Raw genomic sequence first — 19,131 nt, 5'->3', positions numbered from 1 at the left:
TAGGCCTTTTTTAAAGGTCGCGCAGAGGCCCTCATTATTCCTGGATAGTTCAGAAGCAAGAGTACGGAATTGTATGGCGTACTCGCCAACGGAAGAATTACCCTGGACCAGGTTCAGCAGGGCAGTCTCAGCAGAAGAGGCTCGGGCAGGTTCCTCAAAGACACTTCGAATTTCCGAGAAGAAGGAGTGTACAGAGGCAGTGACGGGGTCATTGCGGTCCCAGAGCGGTGTGGCCCATGACAGAGCTTTCCCAGACAGAAGGCTGACTACGAAAGCCACCTTAGACCTTTCAGTAGGAAACTGGTCCGACATAATCTCCAAGTGCAGGGAACATTGTGAAAGAAAGCCACGGCAAAACTTAGAGTCCCCATCAAATTTATCCGGCAAGGATAGTCGTAGGCCTGAAGCGGCCACTCGCTGCGGAGGAGGTGCAGGAGCAGGCGGAGGAGATGGTTGCTGCTGTAGCAGAGGCAGAAGTTGCGACTGAAGTTGCTGCACCATGGTGGACACTTCTGACAGCTGGTGAGTTAGATGGGCGATCTGTCGGGATTGCTGGGCGACCACCGTGGTGAGGTCAGAGATAGCTAGCAGGGGAACCTCAGCGGGATCCATGGCCGGATCTACTGTCACGATTCGGCAGGCTGGAGGTGGATCCTCTGTGCCAGAGAGGGATTGGCGTGGACCGTGCTAGTGGACCGGTTCTAAGCTGCTACTGGTTTTCACCAGAGCCCGCCGCAAAGCGGGATGGTCTTGCATCGGCGGTAGCAACCAGGTCGTATCCACTAGCAACGGCTCAACCTCTCTGACTGCTGAAGAAGGCGCGGTACAAGGGAGTAGACAAGAGCAAGGTCGGACGTAGCAGAAGGTCGGGGCAGGCAGCAAGAATCGTAGTCAATATGGCAATAGCAGGAGGTCAAGTACACAGTATGGACAAACACAGTAAACGCTTTCTCTAGGCACTAAGGCAACAAGATCCGGCAGGGGAGTGCAGGGGCAGTGATCAGATATAGTCTGGGAGCAGGTGGAAGCCAATTAAGCTAATTGGGCCAGGCACCAATCATTGGTGCACTGGCCCTTTAAATCTCAGAGAGCTGGCGCGCGCGCGCCCTAGAGAGCGGAGCCGCGCGCGCCAGCACATGACAGCAGGGGACCGGGACGGGTAAGTGACCTGGGATGCGATTCGCGAGCGGGCGCGTCCCGCTGTGCGAATCGCATCCCCGACGGCCATGACAGTGCAGCGCTCCCGGTCAGCGGGACTGACCGGGGCGCTGCGGAGAAAGAGGCGCCGTGAGCCCTCCGGGGAGGAGCGGGGACCCGGAGCGCTAGGCGTAACAATCCCCATTATATAATACAGGAGTACACTACCACAGCAGATAATAAATCCCCATTATATAATACAGGAGTACACCACCACAGCAGATAATAAATCCCCATTATATAATACAGGAGTACACCACCACAGCAGATAATAAATCCCCATTATATAATACAGGAGTATACCACCACAACAGATAATAAATCCCCATTATATAATACAGGAGTACACCACCACAGCAGATAATAAATCCTCATTATATAATACAGGAGTACACCACCACAGCAGATAATAAATCCTCATTATATAATACAGGAGTACACCACCACAGCAGATAATAAATCCTCATTATATAATACAGGAGTACACCACCACAGCAGATAATAAATCATCATTATATAATACAGGAGTACACCACCACAGCAGATAATAAATCCCATTATATAATACAAGAGTACACCACCACAGCAGATAATAAATCCTCATTATATAATACAGGAGTACACCACCACAGCAGATAATAAATCCTCATTATATAATACAGGAGTACACCACCACAGCAGATAATAAATCCCATTATATAATACAAGAGTACACCACCACAGAAGATAATAAATCCTCATTATATAATACAGGAGTACACCACCACAACAGATAATAAATCCCTATTATATAATACAGGAGTACACCACCACAGCAGATAATAAATCCCTATTATATAATAGAGGAGTACACCACCACAGCAGATGATAAATCCTCATTATATAATACAGGAGTACACCACCACAGCAGGTAATAAATCACCATTATATAATACAGGAGTACACCACCACAGCAGATAATAAATCCTCATTATATAATACAGGAGTACACCACCACAGCATATAATAAATCCCATTATATAATACAGGAGTACACCACCACAGCAGAAAATAAATCCTCATTATATAATACAGGAGTACACCACCACATCAGATAATAAATCACCATTATATAATACAGGAGTACACCACCACAGCAGATGATAAATCCTCATTATATAATACAGGAGTACACCACCACAACAGATAATAAATCCCCATCATATAATACAGGAGTACACCACCACAGCAGATAATAAATCCCCATTATATAATACAGGAGTACACCACCACAGCAGATAATAAATCCCCATTATATAATACAGGAGTACACCACCACAGCAGATAATAAATCTTCATTATATAATACAGGAGTACACCACCACAGCAGATAATAAATCCTCATTATATAATACAGGAGTACACCACCACAGCAGATAATAAATCATCATTATATAATACAGGAGTACACCACCACAGCAGATAATAAATCCTCATTATATAATACAGGAGTACACCACCACAGCAGATAATAAATCATCATTATATAATACAGGAGTACACCACCACAGCAGATAATAAATCCTCATTATATAATACAGGAGTACACCACCACAACAGATAATAAATCCCATTATATAATACAGGAGTACACCACCACAACAGATAATAAATCCCATTATATAATACAGGAGTACACCACCACAGCTGATAATAAATCCATATTATATAATACAGGAGTACACCACCACAGCAGATAATAAATCATCATTATATAATACAGGAGTACACCACCACAGCAGATAATAAATCCTCATTATATAATACAGGAGTACACCACCACAGCAGATAATAAATCCTCATTATATAATACAGGAGTACACCACCACAGCAGATAATAAATCCTCATTATATAATACAGGAGTACACCACCACAGCAGATAATAAATCCTCATTATATAATATAGGAGTACACCACCACAGCAGATAATAAATCCTCATTATATAATACAGGAGTACACCACCACAACAGATAATAAATCACCATTATATAATACAGGAGTACACCACCACAGCAGATAATAAATCATCATTATATAATACAGGAGTACACCACCACAGCAGATAATAAATCCTCATTATATAATACAGGAGTACACCACCACAGCAGATAATAAATCCTCATTATATAATACAGGAGTACACCACCACAGCAGATAATAAATCCTCATTATATAATACAGGAGTACACCACCACAGCAGATAATAAATCCCCATTATATAATACAGGAGTACACCACCACAGCAGATAATAAATCCCCATTATATAATATAGGAGTACACCACCACAGCAGATAATAAATCCTCATTATATAATATAGGAGTACACCACCACAGCAGATAATAAATCCTCATTATATAATACAGGAGTACACCACCACAGCATATAATAAATCCTCATTATTTAATACAGGAGTACACCACCACAGCAGATAATAAATCATCATTATATAATACAGGAGTACACCACCACAGCAGATAATAAATCATCATTATATAATACAGGAGTACACCACCACAGCAGATAATAAATCCCCATTATATAATACAGGAGTACACCACCACAGCAGATAATAAATCCCCATTATATAATACAGGAGTACACCACCACAGCAGATAATAAATCCTCATTATATAATATAGGAGTACACCACCACAGCAGATAATAAATCCCCATTATATAATACAGGAGTATACCACCACAACAGATAATACATCCCCATTATATAATACAGGAGTACACCACCAGAGCAGATAATACATCCATTTTATATAATACAGGAGTACACCACCACAGCAGATAATAAATCCTCATTACATAATACAGGAGTACACCACCACAGCAGATAATAAATCCCATTATATAATACAGGAGTACACCACCACAGCAGATAATAAATCCCCATTATATAATACAGGAGTACACCACCACAGCAGATAATAAATCCCATTATATAATACAGGAGTACACCACCACAGCAGATAATAAATCCCCATTATATAATATAGGAGTACACCACCACAGCAGATAATAAATCCCCATTATATAATACAGGAATACACCACCACAGCAGATAATATATCCTCATTATATAATACAGGAGTACACCACCACAGCAGATAATAAATCCTCATTATATAATACAGGAGTACACCACCACAGCAGATAATAAATCCTCATTATATAATACAGGAGTACACCACCACAGCAGATAATAAATCCATATTATATAATACAGGAGTACACCACCACAGCAAGTAATAAATCCTCAATATATAATACAGGAGTACACCACCACAGCAAGTAATAAATCCCCATTATATAATACAGGAGTACACCACCACAGCAGAAAATAAATCCTCATTATATAATACAGGAGAACACCACCACAGCAGATAATAAATCCTCATTATATAATATAGTAGTACACCACACAGCAGATAATAAATCCTTATTATATAATACAGGAGTACACCACCACAGCAGAAAATAAATCCTCATGATATAATACAGGAGTACACCACCACAGCAGATAATAAATCCCATTATATAATACAGGAGTACACCACCACAGCAGATAATAAATCCTCATTATATAATACAGGAGTACACCACCACATCAGATAATAAATCCCCATTATATAATACAGGGGTACACCACCACAGCAGATAATAAATCTTCATTATATAATACAGGAGTACACCACCACAGCAGATAATAAATCCTCATTATATAATACAGGAGTACACCACCACAACAGATAATAAATCCCATTATATAATACAGGAGTACACCACCACAGCAGATAATAAATCCCCATTATATAATACAGGAGTACACCACCACAGCAGATAATAAATCCCCATTATATAATACAGGAGTACACCACCACAGCAGATAATAAATCCTCATTATATAATACAGGAGTACACCACCACAGCAGATAATAAATCCCCATTATATAATACAGGAGTACACCACCACAGCAGATAATAAATCCCCATTATATAATACAGGAGTACACCACCACAACAGATAATAAATCCCATTATATAATACAGGAGTACACCACCACAACAGATAATAAATCCCCATCATATAATACAGGAGTACACCACCACAGCAGATAATAAATCCCCATTATATAATACAGGAGTACACCACCACAGCAGATAATAAATCCCCATTATATAATACAGGAGTACACCACCACAGCAGATAATAAATCTTCATTATATAATACAGGAGTACACCACCACAGCAGATAATAAATCCTCATTATATAATACAGGAGTACACCACCACAGCAGATAATAAATCATCATTATATAATACAGGAGTACACCACCACAGCAGATAATAAATCCTCATTATATAATACAGGAGTACACCACCACAGCAGATAATAAATCATCATTATATAATACAGGAGTACACCACCACAGCAGATAATAAATCCTCATTATATAATACAGGAGTACACCACCACAACAGATAATAAATCCCATTATATAATACAGGAGTACACCACCACAACAGATAATAAATCCCATTATATAATACAGGAGTACACCACCACAGCTGATAATAAATCCATATTATATAATACAGGAGTACACCACCACAGCAGATAATAAATCATCATTATATAATACAGGAGTACACCACCACAGCAGATAATAAATCCTCATTATATAATACAGGAGTACACCACCACAGCAGATAATAAATCCTCATTATATAATACAGGAGTACACCACCACAGCAGATAATAAATCCTCATTATATAATACAGGAGTACACCACCACAGCAGATAATAAATCCTCATTATATAATATAGGAGTACACCACCACAGCAGATAATAAATCCTCATTATATAATACAGGAGTACACCACCACAACAGATAATAAATCACCATTATATAATACAGGAGTACACCACCACAGCAGATAATAAATCATCATTATATAATACAGGAGTACACCACCACAGCAGATAATAAATCCTCATTATATAATACAGGAGTACACCACCACAGCAGATAATAAATCCTCATTATATAATATAGGAGTACACCACCACAGCAGATAATAAATCCTCATTATATAATACAGGAGTACACCACCACAGGAGATAATAAATCCTCATTATATAATACAGGAGTACACCACCACAGCAGATAATAAATCCCCATTATATAATACAGGAGTACACCACCACAGCAGATAATAAATCCCCATTATATAATACAGGGGTACACCACCACAGCAGATAATAAATCCTCATTATATAATACAGGAGTACACCACCACAGCAGATAATAAATCCTCATTATATAATACAGGAGTACACCACCACAGCAGATAATAAATCCTCATTATATAATACAGGAGTACACCACCACAGCAGATAATAAATCCTCATTATATAATACAGGAGTACACCACCACAGCAGATAATAAATCCTCATGATATAATACAGGGGTACACCACCACAGCAGATAATAAATCATCATTATATAATACAGGAGTACACCACCACAGCAGATAATAAATCCCCTGTTACGCCGAGCGCTCCGGGTCCCCGCTCCTCCCCGGAGCGCTCGCTTCACTCTCCCCGCGGCAGCGCTCCGGTCTCGTCCTCTGACCCGGGGCGCTGCGATTCCGCTGCCAGCCGGGATGCGATTCGCGATGCGGGTAGCGCCCGCTCGCGATGCGCACCCCGGCTCCCCTACCTGACTTGCTCTCCGTCTGTTCTGTCCCGGCGCGCGCGGCCCCGCTCCCTAGGGCGCGCGCGCGCCGGGTCTCTGCGATTTAAAGGGCCACTGCGCCGCTGATTGGCGCAGTGGTTCCAATTAGTGTGTTCACCTGTGCACTTCCCTATATCACCTCACTTCCCCTGCACTCCCTTGCCGGATCTTGTTGCCTTAGTGCCAGTGAAAGCGTTCCTTGTGTGTTCCTTGCCTGTGTTTCCAGACCTTCTGCCGTTGCCCCTGACTACGATCCTTGCTGCCTGCCCCGACCTTCTGCTACGTCCGACCTTGCTTTTGCCTACTCCCTTGTACCGCGCCTATCTTCAGCAGCCAGAGAGGTGAGCCGTTGCTAGTGGATACGACCTGGTCACTACCGCCGCAGCAAGACCATCCCGCTTTGCGGCGGGCTCTGGTGAAAACCAGTAGTGGCTTAGAACCGGTCCACTAGCACGGTCCACGCCAATCCCTCTCTGGCACAGAGGATCCACTACCTGCCAGCCGGCATCGTGACAGTAGATCCGGCCATGGATCCCGCTGAAGTTCCTCTGCCAGTTGTCGCTGACCTCACCACGGTGGTCGCCCAGCAGTCACAACAGATAGCGCAACAAGGCCAACAGCTGTCTCAACTGACCGTTTTGCTACAACAGTTACTACCACAGCTTCAGCAGTCATCTCCTCCGCCAGCTCCTGCACCTCCTCCGCAGCGAGTGGCCGCTCCTGGGATACGCTTATCCTTGCCGGATAAATTTGATGGGGACTCTAAGTTTTGCCGTGGCTTTCTTTCCCAATGTTCCCTGCATCTGGAGATGATGTCGGACCTGTTTCCCACTGAAAGGTCTAAGGTGGCTTTCGTAGTCAGCCTTCTGTCCGGAAAAGCCCTGTCATGGGCCACACCGCTCTGGGACCGCAATGACCCCGTCACTGCCTCTGTACACTCCTTCTTCTCGGAAATCCGAAGTGTCTTTGAGGAACCTGCCCGAGCCTCTTCTGCTGAGACTGCCCTGTTGAACCTGGTCCAGGGTAATTCTTCCGTTGGCGAGTATGCCGTACAATTCCGTACTCTTGCTTCAGAATTGTCCTGGAATAATGAGGCCCTCTGCGCGACCTTCAAAAAAGGCCTATCCAGCAACATTAAAGATGTTCTGGCCGCACGAGAAATTCCTGCTAATCTACATGAACTTATTCACCTAGCCACTCGCATTGACATGCGTTTTTCCCGAAAGGCGTCAGGAACTCCGCCAAGATATGGACTCTGTTCGCACGAGGCGTTTCTTCTCCTCGGCTCCTCTCTCCTCTGGTCCCCTGCAATCTGTTCCTGTGCCTCCCGCCGTGGAGGCTATGCAGGTCGACCGGTCTCGCCTGACACCTCAAGAGAGGACACGACGCCGCATGGAGAACCTCTGCCTGTACTGTGCTAGTACCGAACACTTCCTGAGAGATTGTCCTATCCGTCCTCCCCGCCTGGAAAGACGTACGCTGACTCCGCACAAAGGTGAGACAGTCCTTGATGTCTACTCTGCTTCTCCACGTCTTACTGTGCCTGTGCGGATGTCTGCCTCTGCCTTCTCCTTCTCTACAGTGGCCTTCTTGGACTCTGGATCTGCAGGAAATTTTATTTTGGCCTCTCTCGTCAACAGGTTCAACATCCCGGTGACCAGTCTCGCCAGACCCCTCTACATCAATTGTGTAAATAATGAAAGATTGGACTGTTCCATACGTTTCCGCACGGAGCCCCTTCTTATGAGCATCGGATCTCATCATGAGAGGATTGAACTTTTGGTCCTCCCCAATTGCACCTCGGAAATTCTCCTTGGACTTCCCTGGCTTCAACTTCATTCCCCTACCCTGGATTGGTCCACTGGGGAGATCAAGAGTTGGGGGTCCTCTTGTTCCAAGAACTGTCTAAAACCGGTTCCCAGTAACCCTTGCCGTAACTCTGTGGTTCCTCCAGTAACCGGTCTCCCTAAGGCCTATATGGACTTCGCGGATGTTTTCTGCAAAAAACAAGCTGAGACTCTACCTCCTCACAGGCCTTATGATTGCCCTATCGACCTCCTCCCGGGCACTACTCCACCCCGGGGCAGAATTTATCCTCTCTCTGCCCCAGAGACTCTTGCCATGTCCGAATACGTCCAGGAGAATCTAAAAAAGGGCTTTATCCGTAAATCCTCCTCTCCTGCCGGAGCCGGATTTTTCTTTGTGTCCAAAAAAGATGGCTCCCTACGTCCTTGCATTGACTACCGCGGTCTTAATAAAATCACGGTTAAGAACCGCTACCCCTTACCCCTCATCTCTGAACTCTTTGATCGCCTCCAAGGTGCCCACATCTTCACTAAATTGGACTTAAGAGGCGCCTATAACCTCATCCGCATCAGAGAGGGGGACGAGTGGAAAACGGCATTTAACACCAGAGATGGACACTTTGAGTATCTGGTCATGCCCTTTGGACTGTGCAACGCCCCTGCCGTCTTCCAAGACTTTGTCAATGAAATTTTTCGTGATCTGTTATACTCCTGTGTTGTTGTATATCTGGACGATATCCTAATTTTTTCTGCCAATCTAGAAGAACACCGCCAGCATGTCCGTATGGTTCTTCAGAGACTTCGTGACAACCAACTCTATGCCAAAATTGAGAAATGTCTGTTTGAATGCCAATCTCTTCCTTTTTTAGGATATTTGGTCTCTGGCCAGGGACTACAGATGGATCCAGACAAACTCTCTGCCGTCTTAGATTGGCCACGCCCCTCCGGACTCCGTGCTATCCAACGCTTTTTGGGGTTCGCCAATTATTACAGGCAATTTATTCCACATTTTTCTACCATTGTGGCTCCTATCGTGGCTTTAACCAAAAAAAATGCTGATCCCAAGTCCTGGCCTCCTCAAGCAGAAGACGCCTTTAAACGACTCAAGTCTGCCTTTTCTTCGGCTCCCGTCCTCTCCAGACCTGACCCTTCCAAACCCTTCCTATTGGAGGTTGATGCCTCCTCAGTGGGAGCTGGAGCTGTTCTTCTACAAAAAAATTCTTCCGGGCATGCTGTCACTTGTGGTTTTTTCTCTAGGACCTTCTCTCCAGCGGAGAGGAACTACTCCATCGGGGATCGAGAGCTTCTAGCCATTAAATTAGCACTTGAGGAATGGAGGCATCTGCTGGAGGGATCAAGTTCTCCTGTTATTATCTACACCGACCACAAGAACCTCTCCTACCTCCAGTCTGCCCAACGGCTGAATCCTCGCCAGGCCCGGTGGTCTCTGTTCTTTGCCCGATTTAATTTTGAGATTCACTTTCGTCCTGCCGATAAGAACATTAGGGCCGATGCTCTCTCTCGTTCCTCGGATGCCTCAGAAGTTGAACTCTCTCCGCAACACATCATTCCACCTGACTGCCTGATCTCCACTTCTCCTGCCTCCATCAGGCAGACTCCTCCAGGAAAGACCTTTGTTTCTCCTCGCCAACGCCTCGGAATCCTCAAATGGGGTCACTCCTCCCATCTCGCAGGTCATGCCGGTATCAAGAAATCTGTGCAACTCATCTCCCGCTTCTATTGGTGGCCGACTCTGGAGACGGATGTTGTGGACTTTGTGCGAGCCTGCACTATCTGTGCCCGGGATAAGACTCCTCGCCAGAAGCCCGCTGGTTTTCTTCATCCTCTGCCTGTCCCCGAACAGCCTTGGTCGCTGATTGGTATGGATTTTATTACTGACTTACCCCCTTCCCGTGGCAACTCTGTTATTTGGGTGGTCGTTGATCGATTCTCCAAAATGGCACATTTCATCCCTCTTCCTGGTCTTCCTTCTGCGCCTCAGTTGGCTAAACAATTTTTTGTACACATTTTTCGTCTTCACGGGTTGCCTACGCAGATTGTCTCGGATAGAGGCGTCCAATTCGTGTCTAAATTCTGGAGGGCTCTCTGTAAACAACTCAAGATTAAATTAAATTTTTCTTCTGCATATCATCCCCAGTCCAATGGACAAGTAGAAAGGATTAACCAGATCTTGGGTGATTATTTGCGACATTTTGTTTCCTCCCGCCAGGATGACTGGGCAGATCTCCTCCCATGGGCCGAATTCTCGTATAACTTCAGGGTCTCTGAGTCTTCCTCCAAATCCCCATTTTTCGTGGTGTACGGCCGTCACCCTCTTCCCCCCCTCCCTACTCCCTTGCCCTCTGGTCTGCCCGCTGTGGATGAAATTTCTCGTGACCTTTCCATCATATGGAGAGAGACCCAAAATTCTCTCTTACAGGCTTCATCACGCATGAAGAAGTTCGCGGATAAGAAAAGAAGAGCTCCCCCCGTTTTTTCCCCTGGAGACAAGGTATGGCTCTCCGCTAAATATGTCCGCTTCCGTGTCCCTAGCTACAAGTTGGGACCACGCTATCTTGGTCCTTTCAAAATTTTGTGTCAAATTAATCCTGTCTCTTATAAACTTCTTCTTCCTCCCTCTCTTCGTATCCCTAATGCCTTTCACGTCTCTCTTCTCAAACCACTCATCCTCAACCGTTTTTCTCCCAAATCTGTTCCTCCCACTCCTGTTTCCGGCTCCTCGGACATCTTCTCGGTCAAAGAAATTTTAGCTGCCAAAAAGGTCAGAGGGAAAAATTTTTTTTTAGTGGACTGGGAGGGTTGTGGTCCTGAAGAGAGATCCTGGGAACCTGAGGACAACATCCTAGACAAAAGTCTGCTCCTCAGGTTCTCAGGCTCTAAGAAGAGGGGGAGACCCAAGGGGGGGGGGTACTGTTACGCCGAGCGCTCCGGGTCCCCGCTCCTCCCCGGAGCGCTCGCTTCACTCTCCCCGCGGCAGCGCTCCGGTCTCGTCCTCTGACCCGGGGCGCTGCGATTCCGCTGCCAGCCGGGATGCGATTCGCGATGCGGGTAGCGCCCGCTCGCGATGCGCACCCCGGCTCCCCTACCTGACTCGCTCTCCGTCTGTTCTGTCCCGGCGCGCGCGGCCCCGCTCCCTAGGGCACGCGCGCGCCGGGTCTCTGCGATTTAAAGGGCCACTGCGCCGCTGATTGGCGCAGTGGTTCCAATTAGTGTGTTCACCTGTGCACTTCCCTATATCACCTCACTTCCCCTGCACTCCCTTGCCGGATCTTGTTGCCTTAGTGCCAGTGAAAGCGTTCCTTGTGTGTTCCTTGCCTGTGTTTCCAGACCTTCTGCCGTTGCCCCTGACTACGATCCTTGCTGCCTGCCCCGACCTTCTGCTACGTCCGACCTTGCTTTTGCCTACTCCCTTGTACCGCGCCTATCTTCAGCAGCCAGAGAGGTGAGCCGTTGCTAGTGGATACGACCTGGTCACTACCGCCGCAGCAAGACCATCCCGCTTTGCGGCGGGCTCTGGTGAAAACCAGTAGTGGCTTAGAACCGGTCCACTAGCACGGTCCACGCCAATCCCTCTCTGGCACAGAGGATCCACTACCTGCCAGCCGGCATCGTGACATCCCCATTATATAATACAGGAGTACACCACCATAGCAGATAATAAATCATCATTATATAATACAGGAGTACACCACCACAGCAGGTAATAAATCCTCATTATATAATACAGGAGTACACCACAGCAGATAATAAATCCCCATTATATAATACAGGAGTACACCACCACAGCAGATAATAAATCACCATTATATAATACAGGAGTACACCACCACAACAGATAATAAATCCTCATTATATAATACAGGAGTACACCACCACAGCAGATAATAAATCCTCATTATATAATACAGGAGTACACCACCACAGCAGATAATAAATCCTCATTATATAATACAGGAGTACACCACCACAACAGATAATAAATCCTCATTATATAATACAGGAGTACACCACCACAGCAGATAATAAATCCTCATTATATAATACAGGAGTACACCACCACAGCAGATAATAAATCCTCATTATATAATACAGGAGTACACCACCACAGAAGATAATAAATCCTCATTATATAATACAGGAGTACACCACCACAGCAGATAATAAATCCCCATTATATAATACAGGAGTACACCACCACAGCAGATAATATATCATCATTATATAATACAGGAGTACATCACCACAGCAGATAATAAATCCCCATTATATAATACAGGAGTACACCACCACAGCAGATACTAAATCCATTTTATATAATACAGGAGTACACCACCACAGCAGATAATATATCCCCATTATATAATACAGGAGTACACCACCACAGCAGATAATAAATCCATATTATATAATACAGGAGTACACCACCACAGCAGATAATAAGTCATCATTATATAATACAGGAGTACACCACCACAGCAGATAATAAATCCTCATTATATAATACAGGAGTACACCACCACAGCAGATAATAAATCCCCATTATATAATACAGGAGTACACCACCACAGCAGATAATATATCATCATTATATAATACAGGAGTACATCACCACAGCAGATAATAAATCCCCATTATATAATACAGGAGTACACCACCACAACAGGTAATAAATCACCATTATATAATACAGGAGTACACCACCACAGCAGATAATAAATCCTCATTATATAATACAGGAGTACACCACCACAGCAGGTAATAAATCTTCATTATATAATATAGGAGTACACCACCACAGCAGATAATAAATCACCATTATATAATACAGGAGTACACCACCACAACAGATAATAAATCCCATTATATAATACAGGAGTACACCACCACAGCAGATAATAAATCCTCAATATATAATACAGGAGTACACTACCACAGCAGATAATAAATCCTCATTATATAATACAGGGGTACACCACCACAGCAGATAATAAATCACCATTATATAATACAGGAGTACACCACCACAGCAGATAATAAATCCTCATTATATAATACAGGAGTACACCACCACAGCAGATAATAAATCCTCATTATATAATACAGGAGTACACCACCACAGCAGATAATAAATCCTCATCATATAATACAGGAGTACACCACCACAGCAGATAATAAATTCCCATTATATAATACAGGAGTACACCATCACAGCATATAATAAATCCTCATTATATAATACAGGAGTACACCACCACAGCAGATAATAAATCCTCATTATATAATACAGGAGTACACCACAACAGCAGATAATAAATCCTCATTATATAATACAGGAGTACACCACCACAGCAGATAATAAATCCCCATTATATAATACAGGAGTACACCACCACAGCAGATAATATATCATCATTATATAATACAGGAGTACATCACCACAGCAGATAATAAATCCTCATTATATAATACAGGAGTACACCACCACAGCAGATAATAAATCCCCATTATATAATACAGGAGTACACCACCACAGCAGATAATAAATCATCATTATATAATACAGGAGTGCACCACCACAGCAGATAATAAATCCTCATTATATAATACAGGGGTACACCACCACAGCAGATAATAAATCCTCATTATATAATACAGGAGTACACCACCACAGCAGGTAATAAATCCCTATTATATAATACAGGAGTACACCACCACAACAGATAATAAATCCCTATTATATAATAGAGGAGTACACCACCACAGCAGATAATAAATCATCATTATATAATACAGGAGTACACCACCACAGCAGATAATAAATCCTCATTATATAATACAGGAATACACCACCACAGCAGATAATAAATCATCATTATATAATACAGGAGTACACTACCACAGCAGATAATAAATCCCCATTATATAATACAGGAGTACACCACCACAACAGATAATAAATCCTCATTATATAATACAGGAGTACACCACCACAGCAGATAATAAATCCTCATTATATAATACAGGAGTACACCACCACAGCAGATAATAAATCATCATTATATAATACAGGAGTACACCACCACAGCAGATAATAAATCACCATTATATTATATAGGAGTACACCACCACAACAGATAATAAATCCTCATTATATATTACAGGAGTACACCACCACAGCAGATAATAAATCCATATTATATAATACAGGAGTACACCACCACAGCAGATAATAAATCCATATTATATAATACAGGAGTACACCACCACAGCAGATAATAAATCCTCATTATATAATACAGGAGTACACCACCACAGCAGATAATAAATCCTCATTATATAATACAGGAGTACACCATCACAGCATATAATAAATCCCATTATATAATACAAGAGTACACCACCACAGCAGATAATAAATCCTCATTATATAATACAGGAGAACACCACCACAGCAGATAATAAATCCTCATTATATAATACAGGAGAACACCACCACAGCTGATAATAAATCATCATTATATAATACAGGAGTACACCACCACAGCAGATAATAAATCCTCATTATATAATACAGGAGAACACCACCACAGCTGATAATAAATCCTCATTATATAATACAGGAGTACACCACCACAGCAGATAATAAATCCTCATTATATAATACAGGAGTACACCACCACATCAGATAATAAATCCTCATTATATAATACAGGGGTACACCACCACAGCAGATAATAAATACCCATTATATAATACAGGAGTACACCACCACAGCAGATAATAAATCCATATTATATAATACAGGAGTACACCACCACAGCAGATAATAAATCCTCATTATATAATACAGGAGTACACCACCACAGCAGATAATAAATCCCCATTATATAATACAGGAGTACACCACCACAGCAGATAATAAATCCCCATTATATAATACAGGAGTACACCACCACAGCAGATAATAAATCCATATTATATAATACAGGATTACACCACCACAGCAGATAATAAATCCCCATTATATAATACAGGAGTACACCACCACAGCAGATAATAAATCCCCATTATATAATACAGGAGTACACCACCACAGCAGATAATAAATACCCATTATATAATACAGGAGTACACCACCACAGCAGATAATAAATCCATATTATATAATACAGAAGTACGCCACCACAGCAGATAATAAATCCATATTATATAATACAGAAGTACACCACCACAGCAGATAATAAATCCCCATTATATATTACAGGAGTACACCACCACAGCAGATAATAAATCCATATTATATAATACAGAAGTACGCCACCACAGCAGATAATAAATCCATATTATATAATACAGGAGTACACCACCACAGCAGATAATAAATCCTCATCATGTAATACAGGAGTACACCACCACAGCAGATAATAAATCCCCATTATATAATACAGGAGTACACCACCACAGCAGATAATAAATCCCCATTATATAATACAGGAGTACACCACCACAGCAGATAATAAATCCCCATTATATAATACAGGAGTACACCACCACAGCAGATAATAAATCCTCATTATATAATACAGGAGTACACCACCACAGCAGATAATAAATCCTCATTATATAATACTGGAGTACACCACCACAACAGATAATAAATCATCATGAAATAAGTTTTTATTATTAGTCATCTTATTCATACATTGTTGTGGCCTCTAGGACGTCCTCCGCCATCTTGGTGATCTCCCCAGGGGACACGTCACCTCCTCAGATCTAATAGGATCAGCACAGTAATAGGAATACATTGTTGTGGCCCCTGAATGCTGTTTCTGTCCTTACATAGAAATCTTTTGGGTTCATAGGGGGGTATGTATCAATAATGGTGTAGCAATGTGTGATTTTATGTATGTCTTTTTGCGTAAAATGGAGCATATTTGCGCCAAAATTATCAATTGTCGTATGCAAGTTTGTAATTTTGGCACAAATTTAGCCCGACAAAAGGAGCAGACCCCAGAATTCCAGGCAGTAAATCTGACTTTGGGACATTCTATTGTTGTAGCTATTTTCTCTGTCACATTATTCATGGTGTAGTGTTGCCCTAAATGAAGGTATTTGCGCCTAAAATTGCGCCAAATCGAAAAGTCGCTATTTATGAATTCCAGACCAAAGAATGATTGTAACTGAAATCACGACTAAGTGAAATCAGTGATTTTGTTCAAAACCATTTGGTGCAATTGTTTGTTGCAAAAAGTGACAGAAAAGGAAATTTGAGACAAATCACAGTCAAAAAAACAGGGTAAAATCCTTCATTCATACCCCCCCCATTGTTCCCGGCCTCAGCACTGAGTATGAACTTGTATGAGGATCGGAGAATCCAGAAGAAAGAAAGAAGCAATGAATTTGTCTCCTTGCAGTTTATTGTGGAATCTGTGTGTATTATGGGAAATTTTCGTGTCCACTTCATCATTTACTGATCTCTTCTCTTTATTTCTAGGGACGTTGGACATAAATAGTAGAAGAGTAGAAAGTGCGCAATAAAAAAGACAAAAAAAAACCCATAAAACCATAAATTCATCTTTTGGTTTTCTTGATAATGAACAAAACAGTTTCTTATAAATTTTGTTTCTTCCGATCAATAAATCATTTCCCAATCTATATCTCCTGTCCATGTGTGTTGTCTCATAGAGCTGGACTTAGTGTCAGACTGAGGAACCTTGGGCCCCCACTGGAATGACTCTTGGGGCCCCTCTATTAACCATAAGACATAGACCAGTGTTTGTAAACCAAGGTGCCTCCAGGTTTTGCAAAACTACAACTCCCAACATAACTGGACAGCCAAAGACCATCCAGGCATGCTAGGAGTTGTAGTTTTGCAACATCTGGAGGCACACAGGTTGGGAAACATGGACATAGACTATAGTGGCCCGTGATTGTCTCTAACATCATCCCCATTTTGCTCCATCTTTGGTGCCCTGTAATATTGAAGGTCATTTTTTTTTTAATACATAGAAGCTGTAGACTTCTATACATAGGAGCTTTAGACCTCTATACATAGGAGCTGTAGACCTCTATACATAGGAGCTTTAGACCTCTATACATAGGAGCTGTAGACCTCTATACATAGGAGCTGTAGACCTCTATACATAGGAGCTGTAGACCTCTATACATAGGAGCTGTAGACCTCTATACATAGGAGCTTTAGACCTCTATACATAGGAGCTGTAGACCTCTATACATAGGAGCTGTAGACCTCTATACATAGGAGCTGTAGACCTCTATACATAGGAGCTTTAGACCTCTATACATAGGAGCTGTAGACCTCTATACATAGGAGCTGTAGACCTCTATACATAGGAGCTGTAGACCTCTATACATAGGAGCTGTAGACCTCTATACATAGGAGCTGTAGACCTCTATACATAGGAGCTGTAGACCTCTATACATAGGAGCTGTAGACCTCTATACATAGGAGCTGTAGACCTCTATACATAGGAGCTGTAGATCTCTATACATAGGAGCTGTAGACCTCTATACATAGGAGCTGTAGACCTCTATACATAGGAGCTGTAGACCTCTATACATAGGAGCTGTAGACCTCTATACATAGGAGCTGTAGACCTCTATACATAGGAGCTGTAGACCTCTATACATAGGAGCTGTAGACCTCTATACATAGGAGCTGTAGACCTCTATACATAGGAGCTGTAGACCTCTATACATAGGAGCTGTAGACCTCTATACATAGGAGCTGTAGACCTCTATACATAGGAGCTGTAGACCTCTATACATAGGAGCTGTAGATCTCTATACATAGGAGCTGTAGACCTCTATACATAGGAGCTGTAGATCTCTATACATAGGAGCTGTAGACCTCTATACATAGGAGCTGTAGACCTTCATAAATAGGAGCTGTAGACCTCTATACATAGGAGCTGTAGATCTCTATACATAGGAGCTGTAGACCTCTATACATAGGAGCTGTAGACCTCTATACATAGGAGCTGTAGACCTCTATACATAGGAGCTGTAGACCTCTATACATAGGAGCTGTAGACCTCTATACATAGGAGCTGTAGACCTCTATACATAGGAGCTGTAGATCTCTATACATAGGAGCTGTAGACCTCTATACATAGGAGCTGTAGACCTCTATACATAGGAGCTGTAGACCTCTATACATAGGAGCTGTAGACCTCTATACATAGGAGCTGTAGACCTCTATACATAGGAGCTGTAGACCTCTATACATAGGAGCTGTAGACCTCTATACATAGGAGCTGTAGACCTCTATACATAGGAGCTGTAGACCTCTAT

At 42.6% G+C, this 19,131-nt stretch overlaps 1 protein-coding gene across 1 annotated transcript in view; it reads left to right on the top strand.

The window, feature by feature from the left end:
- LOC130282153 (uncharacterized) overlaps positions 1-17,455 on the top strand; it is a 105,706-nt gene extending 88,251 nt beyond the window's left edge. Inside the window, exon 16 of the mRNA XM_056530110.1 lies at positions 17,312-17,455. The gene's annotated coding sequence lies outside the window, so the exon portion shown is untranslated. The remainder of the gene's footprint in view (positions 1-17,311) is intronic.
- The last annotated feature ends 1,676 nt before the right edge of the window (positions 17,456-19,131 follow it).

This window comes from Hyla sarda, chromosome 7 (genome assembly GCF_029499605.1).
Source record: "Hyla sarda isolate aHylSar1 chromosome 7, aHylSar1.hap1, whole genome shotgun sequence".
NCBI lineage: Eukaryota > Metazoa > Chordata > Amphibia > Anura > Hylidae > Hyla > Hyla sarda.
This window is presented reverse-complemented; position numbering and strand designations above follow the sequence as displayed.